Here is a 14,971-nt window from a genome sequence, read left to right as displayed (position 1 = left end):
TCCCCCGATTATAATCGGACCCTTTCTTTTTACCTTTGTAGGTTGCTTTGCTATGAACATACAGAGCTGATTCCTCGTTACGCTTTCCTAATCCAGCAGTTTTTTGTCTTGTTTGTGATAATGGAATTGAGATCCTCAAATCAGACTGATTTCCCTTTCCTCAGCTTCACTGCTGAGTGTCACAGTTTTATAATCAATAAAACTGTTTATAAGCAGTGAAACAGTGCTTCTTCTTTATTGTTGCATTCAATATCATGCTTATTTGGTTGTGGTACAAACTATGCCTTGATTGAAAATGATAAACAAGTGTGTCTGCTAAATTCATGGCTAAAAATTTGTGAAAAATCCGGTTTGTGAATATAGTTTGTCATTGACCGAGATTTATTAAAGGTTCCGTGGCATGCTTTTCCATGTTTTCTGGCTTATCTGAAGTTTTGAAAATGATGTATTATCACCATAAGCATCATCCAAAGAGGTATACACATGTTTTAGTATTTTTATGCAGAAGGAACTAGTCTCAACCTTTTCACTTATACGTTGCTGGTGAGTGAAAGACAGGATTTGTGTGTAAATTTCTCCACCGGGAGTATTTTAAAAGTGGAAGTTATCAAGCCCCAAGGAACGAGTAATCCGCTTGAACTTTTAGGAGCGCTGTACTTTCTTTTTTCTTCAAAGGTGTCTTTAAAAAATAAGGACAAGGACAAGTGACCCTCGCCAGCTTCCCCAAAGACCTGGCAGTCTTGGTTCAGCGGTTTGTTTTTCCTGGCCAGTAACACAGTCGGGAAAAGGTTTGGATGTGTATGCGACAGTTTTCTGAATAAGGCCCAGTTTGGGGCTGGCTTTATGGGGATACCGAAGCTAAAAGTCGAGGCTGCTCCAATACAAACAGGGCACGAGTCTGTTGAGTAAAACGGTTTCAGAGCTCTCTGTTGTGTCGGCATTGGACGTATGAACGCTTTTTAGTACAAACATCAAGTTTACACTGAGTGAAAAGGAAAACAAGGGGACTAACGGTACTTTATCTTGATAAAATAATACACGAGACAACTAAACAAATCCATTTCTTGCCACTACAACCGCTCAGAAACGCAGAGTTTCTAACAAGTAATTGCACAATTGCAGGAACTTTGTGGTGGCGGTTCATCTCGCTGCTCACTGTGATATTCTGAATCAATTCTGGTTTGTGCGTTGTCATGCTTGAAAACGTGGCATGTGTCTTGATAATGTGTTGTCGCAGCTTCCTAACCAGCAGCTGGAGTGGTGCACATTCATGAGTCACTGTCATCTCCTTCCCTGCACCCTCGTAAAAAACCTCGAAATCAGATCCACTGGTTCTCAAGAGGGGGCCTCCTCAAAAACAAAGCTCTCCTTTGTTCTAAACCTAATTGCAACATATCTAAAGGAACCCAAGATTAATGATTAAATGATTGTGTCATGTCCACATTAAAGAAAACCTTCCACACAGTTTTAGTCATGAATCTACACACAGTTTCCTGCACCAGGCCTCTGATTATATTCCGTTAGGATTGAGGAAATTCATTAACATGCCAGAGCTGATGCTGTTTTGCACAGAAGGATATATTAAATTCCCTTTAAAGAGATGTGCTGGATTGACAAACAGTGGAAGAGATGAGTTGTAGTTGTTGCCGAACAAAGGGGCTTTATCAGATACTGATAGTTTTGTGTCATGTTTTATGTTTCTGTCCAATCTTTAGTTTTTGCCATGATTTCCTCAGTCACTCCTGCCCTGCCATCAGCTGCCTTCCCTCATTAATCACCCTTCTCAGTATTTAGTCTCCAGGTTTTTCCATGTTCCATTGCCAGATCTTCACAGGCATCCAAGCCAAGTCACTCATGCTGTTGTCCCAGATTTGTCCTGGTTCATGTGAGGTTTTTCATCATTGTCATAGTCAGGTTTTTTGGATTATTTAAATAAATCCAGTGTTTTGTTGGAATATCTGCATCCGGGTCCTCCTTCACCTCCACGCCACACCCATCGTCATGACATTTTGTGAGGAAATAAATGACCAATTCTAACATTTCTGTCTCTTTCGTTCATTTGGGTTCTTTTTATCTTCTACTGGGACTTGCATGTGATTTAAGTCACAATTATCCCAAAAAATACCAACTCAAGTTTCATAAAACTTGATGGCAAAGAATAAGTGTTGGGCAACATGGTCTCTCAGCAACAGATGAACGAATGAAAAATGCTTTATTTATCCCAAAAGGAAATGATAGATTTACACATTAGAGCTGTAACTGGCTCTTAATGGTGCAGCTGAGTCAGTATGTCACTAATTTCAGTGCTTTCTTAACCCTTGGGTATCTTTATATTACGGTTTTGACCTGACCAGGTAAAGTGCTCTGAGATAACTCATATTTTGAGCTAACTCTACATATATATGCTGAACTAAAAGGATTTGAACAAGTCTAGAAAAAAAGCTCTCAGTCAAGAACTATAAAGTTATAAATTGATAGTGGAACAGAATCATGAAACTTTGACATTGTTTTCACTAATACATGGCCAGGTAACTGCAGTTACCTGCTGCCAAAATGAAGAAAGATACGAAGCTCTGATGCCTGAGAGAGTACAAGGTTGTATTTTGCTCGATGTTAAAGGCTTTCCTCAGGTCATTGTTATCCTTTAAATTGAGGAAAAAATCCATTAAACTAGCAGATGGAAAAAGGCACACCAAACAAAAATGGCTTTGTATTACTTCTTGTTGCCATTATTCTTCTCTGGGGCAAAGGGCATGAGATTTAATTAAATCGAATTATAATTGATTTTGCTTATTTTAACTTTCTTTTGTTTTCCTCCCAGTCTGAAGGATTTACTAACTGAATGCTGTTTTTTGTCATTGGAGGGTTCATTCAGATACTCGGAGAGAAGACAACTCACTACTTGATTGTCAAATCAAGTGTCTTCTTCTCTCCTTCCTCCTCTCACAGAGAGGTCAAGGATGTAACCTGTTGTTCCAGGTTTCCTCAGCAGACTTTGTACTGTTGTATCTCTTCAATTAAGTAAAACACAATTTAAAACCCTTTGAAAAAGTGGTGTACCTTCTTACAGTGCTCAGGATCAAGGTCTTTGTAGATCACATTTTCTGTATATGTTCAATGTTCCTATGCATTTGTCCTGTTTGTCCGTACTGGAATATCCTACTGTTTATTATGCATGGACAACATCTGGTGCATCTTATTTTTTTGCATTAATTTGTAAACCGATTATTTTACACTATTTTTTATAAATGCATATTATGTACACATATTTATGAAACATATAGGTTTGTTATACATCTTAATTTGTCTTTGGAGCAACAAAACAATTACTTGTTCTAATGTGATGAAATCCCAACAATTTTTATGCATCCTCACTAATTAACATCTGTTCAATTCTTTACGATTTTCCCCTGTCTTTAGTGGTGAGAGGTTAGCAAGCAGTGGGTTTCTGTGTGTGTGTGTGTGTGTGTGTTTTTTTTTTTTTTTCAACTAAAAATAGCAGCATGTTGCAGAATTTGACTGGTCTCGTACAGGATGGAACTATTTTTTCTATTTACAAAGGAAAATAAAGGCTTACAGGACTTAGGGTTCATTCTAAAAAGTCTGGATCCCTCCTAATTCCCATAATGGTTTGATCTGGCTGTATCTCATGCTGTATCTCATGCTGTATCTCATGCTGCATTCAAAAGGTCCCACAGACGAGGGATGTTGGAAACAAACAATATTTCATGACAGCCTCAAAGTTAGCTTTGTTGCTTTGATACAAACTTCAAATGTTCAGTTTTGTAGTTCATGCAATGACTGGCAAATAACCTCAACCAAATATTTCATTCACAATAGATCATAGAAAACATATCAAAGGTTGAAAGTGAGATCATTTACAATTTCATGAGAAATATTAGTGTCTCTAAAAAGTTGGGATGGGGACCTGTTTCCCACTGTGTAGCATCCATTCTTCTCTTGATAACAGTCCGTAAACATCTGGGAGCTGAGGAGACCCGCTGCTGGACCTTTGGGGGAGGAATATTGTCCCATTCTTGTCTCATATAGGATTATAGCTGCTTAAAAGTCCTAGACCTCTTTACTTGTATTTGTGTTTCTTGACCTCCAAATGCTTTCACCTGGTGAAAGGCGAGGCCAGCGCCTGGACTCTTCTACTATGAAGCCATGCTCTTATACTTGATGACATCATGTCTAGTTGATGATGAAATATTTTTTGCAATTTTTGTAATGCAAGTTTATTATATAGCACAATTCAAAAACAATTTGATTCAAAGTGCTTTTGTATGGTAACATTATTCTGAAAACTCTTCCACAGTCTCCAGATAAAGTGTTTTGTGCTGATTGCAGAACCTCTGCCCATCCTACCTTCTGATTTCTCTCTAAGATGTTCTTTCTATTTCCAGTGATGTTACTCACCTGCTGCCTGTCAACATGATTAGTTGCAAAAAGTTCCTCCGGGTGTTTCTTTTTTGTACGTGACGTATGAGATTTGCAAATCATTGCATTCTGTGTCTACTTTCATATAATGTCTCTTCTTTTTGGGATTTGGGGATGTTGTCTAAATTAATTAATCAAACTAAATATTTTACATGTACATGATAAGAAGTTTATTAATTAATTAATTAATTAATTTATTTATTTATTCATCTATTTATGATTTATATCAAATTGATGAAAATACGGAAGTTAAGGTTGACTAACCTTGTTGTCTTTAAGAGATGCCTGAGCACTTGGAAGAAGCTTCTTTGTAAAAGTTAATTTACAACAAAGAATGATTCAGACATATTTTTTTTACTTCACACAGTATAATTAAAAACTCTTCTCCCACACTTCAGGGGAGGCAGGTAGCCTATATCCACAATTATAATCACCATAACAATATAACAGCTTTCCAAGTGGTTTGGGTTGTTGCAAGTGTCACATACTTGGTTTTCATATTAAAGAATGCTCGTTACTGTGCTAAATTAACTCTCAACACTCCTCGTGCATCCTGTGGGTGACGTTTCACCTTATGCCTGACTTCCGTGGGGTGGAGTGATGATCATTAACAATAGAAGCATTCGGACAGAGCAGTTCTAAGAACCGTTCTGAGAATCCGTTCTATGAACTGTCCTTCCCCAGGGGAACTGTTTTAGTTTGCATTCGCACATGAGTCGGGACCTTGATGGGGACTGATGCGACACAGCCGTCTGCAACAGTGACGTGTTACTTTAGCGCCACATTCAACAACAAAACAGAACAAAACAAAACCCGCGAAAAGTAAGGAGAGAAGAAAAAAACATCGTGTTCATGGCCTGCATGACGGTGATATTAATCAGGCATCGATGCTGGAAGAGCACACAGTGAGTCAGGAGACGAAGAATCGAGCGCAGGCCATACTTCTTCGTTTCATGTGGGAAGGAGAGCAGAGCGCCGCAGACAAAGGACACGAGGTGTGAGTTTAACTTATTAAACATGCGCCAGTTGAGTCCATGTCGTATGAGTAAACATTTCAGCCGCTATTTTACTGTTTGCGTTGAGCAGATTAGAACCATGAAGGAGCGGAAATCTGACAAGAGGCGCAGCTACCAACCACCAAACACCTCCGTCAGATGTGTTGCTATAGAACACAGAGAAGACCCAGCCTCGGAAAAGGAGCTAAAATGGTTATAGGAACTGAGGGCCGTGGTCCGAGTTCCTGTATGTCCGAATACGGGAAAAAACGGCCCCGTTCCTGAAAAGGTTATAGGAACTGCCAAAGGTTCCTACAGTGGGAATGCGCCTGTTATTAACCGCGTTGTTTGATTAGCTGGTTCCGGCGCTGCTGCTTCAAAACTGGAAGTTTTCTCTAGTATCAAACCAACAAATAAGCTGTCGTGTCACTGCATTAGGTTTGCTTTGTGTGATTCGTGCCTCACTGTTGCCTGCCTGGGTCCAGACCTCTGTCCACTCCGCAGAGTCTACTCGAACGCTAACAATTAACCAATCACTGCCACGGGTGGGACTAACCCTTGTCAAGCTCGGCCATCTTTAATTGGACAACATTCTTTCTTTTTCATGCATCTTTGTCGACTTACAGTGAAATGACGTTGGATTCAGGCAGATGCTTTGGTCTCCAGTGACTGGTTAGCGAAAGAAGAACACCCTCCCACACAGAAATCAGTTTGACTGGGACCAGTATCAGACCGGAGCTGGAAACGTAGATATCAGACAAGCCTTACTTTCTTTTTTTGGGTTTAACTATGCAGACGTTTGCCAGATCTGTGTTGAAAAAGATTAGCTGAAAAATGAGCTGAAATCAATGTCAAATGGCGCTGCCTGTTCAGCAGATGATCTTCAACTTCATCACTCCCAGAAACTGCTCCATTTCAATCCTAATGTTTTCAAGTCGTCATTTCACGAATTCTGCATCTGTGAGAGAAACTTTTAACGACCGTTTTCCACCTCTGAGAAGAAGCTTTTATATTTCTCTTTGCCTTTGTTTTACTGAATCGTAGAAAGTGTGAAAAACAGCTCACATATTGCTGCAGCCTTGAAAACCATTAAATAGCTCAAATGGAGAGTGCAGGAATCTTATTAAGATGATCCTCTTCGTTTGGGGGCTGTTTTCACCCACAATCATCTTTCACTTCTGACTCATCAAAGTCTTTGCAAAGCTTTTAAACAAATGGCCGAATGGCAAAAAATCAAAAATTCTCTCCCACTCTTATGCATGATGCTTTATATGTCAGGGTGTTGCATCGTTAACAAATATTATCAAATCTAATATTGTCTCACATACATCCTGCTTGTGGTGATGAGCCCCAATGAAACACAGAATGTGACATTCTCGTTAGGACCGCATTCACAGGATGGTTTAATGTAACACTTCCATTGACTATTGTCTGGAGCCACTGTTTGCTTTTTATATATCCTTTAGGGAACGTGTTTTGCCATTTACGACAATGTTATTTGTATCAATGAAGCCGGCAGGAAGGATGTGACCTTTCTGAAGCTGTGGGAGTCTATTCCCTGTGGCACTGCGGCTCCCACGCTACACACCGGTGGTAAACTACTCCTGTAATAAACAGAATGGAACACTACAGCTACTGTAATGTTATCTGTTTAGCTGATTCATAACTAAATGAATGGTTGGATGGCCTTAATTCAGCTTTTTGTGTGAGTTCCTGAAAAACAGGAACTGTGAAAGTAAATGACAGATTGATTATTATTAGATCTATTTTTATCTGCTTTGATGTAATTAATTTTTCTCCTTATTCAACGATATGTAGGCTAATCCTGTTAACTGCAAAATTTATCCTGATTACATATTGTTTGTAAAAGGGTTCCTATTATTATTGGGTTTAGAATTTTAGATTTTTTTTTTTGTTTTTTTTAAGCAAAGACCTATTGGATAGCGGCTTGTTACGGGCACCTCGCAAGTACAAAGTTTACTTCCCAGAGATTAAAACGGAGCTGGTTCGTGTTCCTTCTTCACCCTTTGACAAGCTTTGTCATTGCTTTTCAGTCTGTTTCTGTTTCAGGAAACATAATGATCCTTTCCACTGCTTTGCTAATGACATTCAGGTCTATTTGCCTGTCAAGTTAGGCAGAAGCAATCCACTGCAAGCATTACTAAGCCTGCTGTTTTTCACAGTTTTTCCAACTTAGTGTGAATGCTACAGTAAAGCCTTGCCTCTCGCTTTAAGACCTGGAAAAAGTTATTCATGCTTTTATCACCCCTTGACCTGACCACTGTAATGCACTGTATGTTGGTCCAGATCAGTCTTCTGGATCTTTAGAAATGGTTCAGAATGCAGCAGCTCGTCTCTTAACTGATCTTTGCATCCTTTCACTGGCTCACTGTCCATTTCTGGATTGATTTTATTGCTTACTTTAAAGTTTTAAATGGATTATCACCATCTTATTCAACAGGTCTTCTCAACACCCACACCCTTGTTAGAGCGAAGAGGGCTGCAGTCAACAAGTCGGTTTCTCTTTAGATGTTCCAAGATCCAGATTAACACCCAGAGCTGTTGCAGTGGCTGCCAATTTACCTTTCAATATAAAGGTTGTGGATCAATTGTATATTTATATATCATTACCTTTTTATTGGCTGTTCATTTAATTGACTGTTAAGCACTTTGATCAACTCTAATTGTTTTTAAAGGTGCTATGGAAATTAATTTGTATTGACAGTGAATTCTCCTCCTATATGGAGCGATATGAAGTCAGTTTCTCTCATGTTATCTGCGGTAGGAATAGTGCTTCTACACCTCTCCGACTCCACGTCTTTGATTTTCCTAATGCTCAGCAGATGTTGACTGGTCATTCCTAAATGAATGGGGAGCAGATTATTTAGTTAAACTGTTTTAAACTAAAGATCTTATTCATTTCACATGCTCCTAACCCAGGCGTTGTTAGCTTTTCCCACGCTGTTAAACTCGCCCTCATTCATAATTCTGATCAGACTAGTGATCTTTTTGCTCGCTTTTGTATGATTCCATCAGCCTGATCCTCGTTTTTACATCTCATCTTCATTCTGTCATACTTCCTCAGAGTGTTTTTTGTGAAACCCTCCTCCTCATCATCTTCACTCTCTTTATTTTTACATTTTCAATATTCAATTCGGTTTTGGTTTTATTTACAGAGTGCCAATTAACAACAAAAGATACAGTGCAATGCAGTACGATTCAGTGTAATCCAATGTAGTCCACTTCATAAAAGGTAGCCTGGCAAGGGAAAGCAACAGATTGCATCAAAGCTTCTCCTCTATTCAGTCCCCCATCCTGCACTAATGTGTTATTCTGTTTGCTGCATATCTGAATTTGCAACATGTTTTTTTTTTAATGCACTCACTCTTGTGTCCACTTTGTCCTTGGTGGCCACTGTAGGCTACATGAGGCACTTTTATACATTCTGTTCAGGAAAAAAGAAGGAATCTATAGTTCGGAACGTTAGCCATTTCTCCCTGTGAGCAAAGAAACCCAGTTTCTCCTCTTTTGTTTGTGGAGGATTTTGCAGACGATATAAATTCTGGAATATCAGATGTCAGTAAAGTCTTTTTTCGACCGCACACACTTAAGCTCAGACATTCATACACTGTTGCAGCAACAGATGGGCTCACCATCCCTGTTGGCATGACAGTTTGAACATGGAAACCGCAAAGGCCTTTACAGCAGGGAACAGCCTCTTTGTGAAAGCACGAGAGGCATGATAATAGTATCTGTCGCATTTGGCATAACAATCTACTGATCAGTTGCATCCGAGTTTCTCAATCCAGCACCTGAAACGAACATCTGTTACATGAGCCGTATGGTCCTGATCAGACTGAGCTACAAAGCTGCTGTCTGCAGGTAAAAAAAGAGAAGCAAATAAATATGTATCACAAATATATCACAAGGGCTAAATTATGTTTTATATCTAAAATGTATTGCATTTTCAATTAGCAAGTTAAAGATCATCAGAGACAACGGCCACTGTGGAAAAGGACAAATATCATAATCTAATATGACCTGATTGTGAAGGTTTGTCCTCAAGCCAGCATTTAAAGAAATCTGTTTTGCTTTGCTTCCTCTTAAAGTCTAAAGGACCATTATGTAACACTAGTTTAAACCTAATTCAGCCGGATAGATTTGGTAAAACAAATTAGTTTATGTGCCTAAAACTGTTTAGCGTCATAAAAAAGTCTTTCTGTTAACACTAAAATGCCCGCTGATACGAGTTTTACTGCTTATGATCACTTTCGTCTTCAGCTGTTTGGACTTATTAGAGCCTGTTTGGCTACACAATACATGGAAGCAATAAAGACGTACACAAGCTGACCAGAATCAGAATCGGATTAGTCTTTATTGTCTCGTAATGTCAACAAATATGTGTACGGCTTCTCTTCGAAGAAAAGAACTCAAAGCGTTTGGCTTAAACATAGATAACATGATAAAATGTGTAAAGATGAGAGTTTAATAAATCTTGTTATTTACAACATGTTCAGTTACTGTAAAAGGTCCGTTGTGGTGGAGCTAAAATAATTCTGATATTCCAGATTAAGTGGCAGATATGATGCAGTGTATTTGGAAAGAATATAGTATTTATATACTATAGAGTAGTGTGTATGCATAACAAATATGATCAATATAGAGGATTTGGCTGATTGTTTGCTCTTTGGTTCCCCCAACAATGATTCCACATCAGTGATGTCTCTGTGTGAGCGCTGAAAATGTACAGCCATACACATCAGAAGCCCACAGAAATGTCAAGCCACGTTAAAGCAAAAAGGTTTGCCGGAGGGGGTGGGAACCAAAGTTGTGAACTGCTGTATGTCAGACCCTGGGCACTTTAGGGCATTTTCAGACCCAGGAAAAAGTCAGTGTACGTCAAAACGAATCAGAAGTTTATGGTTTTAAAGTTTAAAAAAAAAAACGACTCAAGTGTTGCTTTAAAGTTTAAAGCAATCCAGAGATTAGCAATAAAACATTTTATATGTGTTCGACAATAGCTGCATGTTAAAAGATTGAGAATTTTGTTGAAATGAATCATGGTATTGGACGATTAAATATTTAAAAAAAATAATCTATATCCAAATAAGGATTTTTAAGGCAGTTCAGAGACTTTAAGTAGGGAAAACGCCATCCCCAACACCTCAGAGTAGCAAACCATGGATTTGAACTCACCGAAAGACTGAGAGGACCTGACAGACAGAGGGAGGCTGTTCCGCAGTCTGGGTGCTGCCACAGAAGTAACTACAGTCAGTGGACACTCAGTGGCTGCATGTTGTGCAGAGCCACAGAGATGGTGGCTCCGTGATCTACAGTTCACCGTGGCCAAGAACTTGGCTGCTTCATCAGCCTACCATGAGTCTGAAAGCTGCACAATTTAACAATGTTGGCAGCTTATTTCACAGCTGAAAGGTGACCAGAATATTTAACATCTGCTTTGTACCTTTGTGATTTCAGATCTAAGCAGTTCGGCTCAGTTAAAACAAACAATGCTCGGTTTGGCCCCATCAGAGCGGTTCATTTAAGCTGATCTGAGATCTGTTAGTCATACCTGTTTGTTTAAGATTGTATAATCTTAAACCTAATTTTATTTGGTTGACGATTGTTTTAATTTTTCATGTTTGATTGTGTTTTTCTGTAATGTGACAAACAGAATATTTATTCTGCTTTACTCTGAGTTTAAAAGGAGTGTTAAATGGGCTCAATATGTCCTGTAAACCTCATCCCACTTTATCTAATTATATTTAAAAACAATTCCTCTCGCAACTCTTCACAGAATTTCTGTTCTGTCTGCATAAAGGCCAGAGAGATGCTGAAAACTAGGACTTTCTAGGTCTCAGTGGAAATCTGACTCTTCTGGCCTAGAAATGATCTTTACACGGACTTACTTGTTTTGCTGGGTACATTTTGTGCGAAGATTTAATTGGGAATTGATTACCAAATGAACGCATAGATTTCCAGGTTGGAGCAGGAAAGATGCCACATCTGTTCATCCATGCTGGACTGAAAACACAATGGCCCTCATTTATCAAACTTGCGTAAGACGAAAAACATGCGTAGGTCGTGTGTACGTTCTTTTCTGCGCAAAGGTTGGCATTTATCAAATCCATTGTGAGCGCAGGAAAGATGAAATCGCCACGACAGGTCTGAGGCCGTGTGCGCACTTTTCCATTTTGACTTGCGGTGACTGCAATAGCATACATAAACAGCAGCGTCACTAGTGCGTGCCTCATGAGTCGCAACAAATCCCTAGGTTAAAATTACAGACTTATCACTTCAAAGAAGGCCCATGTTTTATTTGACTTGAACATAAATATAAACATAAACGCAAATTAAATAAATAAAAAGATTAAACAAGTACAACTCCGTAATTGGAAGAGTGATGGCTCATTATTCAACCGCCTATTTAAGAGGTGATTCTAGCGGCGCGGTAATGGCGAAACGATGGCAGATCTGGCTTTGTTAGAGGACCTGAACGCGCGCATCAGGCGCGAGAGAGCGTTCCGGGACCGGCAGGATTTCTTTCGGGAAAATGATGAGTGGCTTATGAGCCGTACAGGAGAGGCGCTTTAACACTGCGCATACGCAAAGACGTAGCTCCGATCAGGCCAGCCACCCTCTCCTCCAAGGCACTCAAATCCAAACCTGGATCGGAGCCCCCCCCCCCCCCCCCCCCCCCCCCCCCGTTTGTGCCTTTTGTAGGCGTGGTTAGGATAATTACGATGGATTTCAGCCGCCGGATTTATCAACAGCCGCTCGGTCTTACGATGGAATTGGTGTGGTACGCATGTTCTGTAAATCTCACTTGAGCCTCTGCGTACGACGAGTTCTTCGCTCATATCAACGATGCTTTCTACGACGGCTTGATAAATGAGGGCCAATGTGCACTTTGTTCAGATTTTGTGATTAGGCATTAATGTGGTCAGTTAATTTGGGCCGATGGTCAATGTGCAGAATTAGGTAGAAAAAGGGTGAGATACACTAATACAGAACACAATTTTATGACAAATGAGTAAATCAAACTGTTTAAATGAATGCAAAAACATCTTTCTGTGTGTTGGCAAAATGTTCTGAAACTCTTCCAACAGATCATTAAAATGTGTGCTGCATGATGCTCACATTATAGATCTGTTCCCTCAGAAAACACCTGAGTTCCTCTGAAATCAATACGACTCATTAAGTCCAATAACACCTAATGCGCTCTCATCTGAAATTCTAAATGAATGCGTGCAGCTTGCTATGGTCAGTCAAGTCACTCTATCTGGTTTCTGGAAAACATGACGAATCAGGTGAGGGGTTTCCGATTTGTCATGGCTCATCTGCTGCTTCGTGTCTTGCTTCGAGCACCTTCGTGCAATTACTGTGCTTGGATTTGGTCTCACATCAGCACTTCTAAATTCATAACCACCTTCCAATAGAAGTTTTTTTTTTTTTCAGATGATGGAAAATAGGTAGAGTACCAAATTAGCTATGAAGCGAGAAACATCCAGATATTAAAGAGACATTTTTTTCTGGTGTTATTTGAAATATTTGGTGTTATAGGCAGCAATGGCTAATTAAAGTCAGAGGTTCTGTTTTTATGGCATGTGCTTTGATGTTATCTGGAAAAGCTTCCGGGAAATGCATTATATTGGTGTGTTTGTTGTGTCCCCTGAAGCTGCTGTGTCATTAGATCCCTTTGTATGAATTGGTAAAAGCCTATGTACGCATAACATCCAGCAGGCAATGACGCTGTTGGTGTTTCTGCACAGACATTCCATTAAGAGACTTTGGTTAAGGACAGCTTTGTTTAATATATTGGTGGACTATGCCTTTGAGTAACAGAGTATTAGAAGAAGTGTGGATCTCTGCTCAGACTGTTGTCTCAAATGATGGATGGATGGATGGAGATTGTCGTTTTAATATCTCTAAAAGGAAATTCCGACGGCACTGCATGCCTATAAATGCAGCAAACAGAGACATCTCTCGGGTAATATATAACACTTTCAGGTGTTTATTGCATTGAAGATACCAGAAAATGACAATCATGCTGTGATCCATCTCACTGGCGGCAACATAAAGCACAGACTGGACCCAGATTTTAGAGAAACAAGCGGTTTGCACATGAAAAGAGAAAACAAAGATGATGCAAAATGTGCATGCTGAGCTGCAGATGCAATAGTTGGAGATCTCCTGCACACCTGAGGCAGGCTGAATTGCATCATCTTCACAGGTGCAGATAGTTTAGACAATTAACTAATTAAATTAAATCAAATCTTTGCCATGTAAAAGCTCCCGGGATAGGATTGAATAGTTATTTTTGCTTTGAAAGATTCTTTGTTGAGTGAAATTACCTGGAAGTGTCATGTGTAAGCTGCTGCCATGTAAAGAGCAGGTGGAACTCTATAAATCTGAAGGAGACGAGCTTCAGTGTTTCCTTTGTTTTTTCCTTTAGCAAAGGAACCAATCCACCATCTGTTATGGAGGGAAAGGAGACAATGCTGCACTGCAACCATACATACATGCAATAATCTCTTCAAATTTCATGTTGAAATGTCTTCTTTTGCATCTTTTGTTTTGTACAGTTATATTGTATATATGATTTCAAATCTAAACTGCCCTTATAACCATGTCTCTTTGAGCTGCTGTAACAGGGAACTTTCCCCACTGTGAGATCAATAAAGTTGATCTTATCTTGTCTTATTGTTTCACTTCTTTCTCTTTTTTCATTGTTTTAGATGAACAACCTTATATGACGTTATACATCACTGGTTTGTCCACATGTTTAGCCTAAATCCAACAACACTGCACAAAGCTAAGTACCCAATGTGTTTGTGTTGTTTTTATCTTTCGATCAGCAGACCAACATCACGACACAGGTGGATTTCCTTTGGAACACGGTTGTTTTTCACATCCCACCATCATCGTTCTTTAACCCAATGTCGTGATAATATATCCCATCTGACCTGGGAACAGCTCAGGAGGAGCGGAAGAGTTTGGCTGGGGAGAGGAATGTCTGGGTTTCACTCCAGGATCTATCGCCTCTGCAAACCAACCTCAGGTGGAAGATCCTGGATGGATGGCTGTCTGCCCTGACTGTAGCCAACATAATCTGAAAATTAATATCGCAACAATAGATCTTTACTTTAGGACATTGGAAATAGTTGATTCCCTTTTGTGTTATCTAAAAGGATGCCGTTTGATAGTTAATGAGCTATGAGCTGCAAAAGTTTTTCCTGGTTTTCAGAATTCAGTAAGTGGACAAAATAATTTGATGTTTTCCATGTAGCTGGATCAAAATAAAGGAAGGGGGGTTACTATATGCTGCAGACTCCAGTAAGTATTACCACCTGAGAGGCAGAGTGACATACGGAGACTGTGCACAGCCTGGGACGAGCCTCACACACACCAAAGGATTCTTTAACACCTCCTACTTGACCGTGTGCAGCAACGGAGCTGTTACCTAGTTACAAGCTGGAGTCTGAGCGACCTGCCCTTCTGTTCTAATGTTGCTGCGGTGAGAGCATCAATCATTC

The 14,971-nt window shown here is 39.7% G+C and overlaps 1 protein-coding gene across 3 annotated transcripts in view; it reads left to right on the top strand.

Moving 5' to 3' along the window:
* Positions 1-14,971, top strand: part of eif3d (eukaryotic translation initiation factor 3, subunit D) — a 145,550-nt gene that overhangs the window by 71,778 nt on the left and 58,801 nt on the right. Inside the window, exon 1 of one of the 3 annotated variants that reach the window (XM_075453439.1) lies at positions 14,965-14,968. The exons of the other annotated variants lie outside the window; for them this stretch is intronic. The gene's annotated coding sequence lies outside the window, so the exon portion shown is untranslated. Of the gene's footprint in view, positions 1-14,964; positions 14,969-14,971 lie in introns of those variants that run through there. 3 annotated transcript variants of the gene reach the window in all.

Source organism: Odontesthes bonariensis, chromosome 21 (assembly GCF_027942865.1).
Source record: "Odontesthes bonariensis isolate fOdoBon6 chromosome 21, fOdoBon6.hap1, whole genome shotgun sequence".
NCBI classification, from domain to species: domain Eukaryota; kingdom Metazoa; phylum Chordata; class Actinopteri; order Atheriniformes; family Atherinopsidae; genus Odontesthes; species Odontesthes bonariensis.
The sequence above is the reverse complement of the archived record's forward strand: the minus strand, read 5'-3'. Positions and strand labels throughout refer to the sequence as shown.